This window comes from Plasmopara halstedii (assembly GCF_900000015.1).
Source record: "Plasmopara halstedii genome assembly, contig: Scaffold_3060, whole genome shotgun sequence".
Classification (NCBI taxonomy): domain Eukaryota; phylum Oomycota; class Peronosporomycetes; order Peronosporales; family Peronosporaceae; genus Plasmopara; species Plasmopara halstedii.
Window position 1 is genome coordinate 835,876 of NW_020189964.1, and position 235 is coordinate 836,110.

The window sequence follows — 235 nt, forward strand, 5'->3', positions numbered from 1 at the left end:
TCAGTGCATGCTTGAGGAGCTGGGTGTGAACCCACCACATCCATCACACAATCATCATCATGCGCGAGACGATGGCTGGTTTCGGTAACCATGGAGACGAGACGTTAGGTAGGGTAGGGCTGAGGTACTTCGCTAACTGGTCCGGTCGACTTGTTCACGACGAGGCAAATTGAGAAGTACCGACTGAGCTATACGACCGCTAATGAGCATGCAATCACACAAAAAATAATAGAAC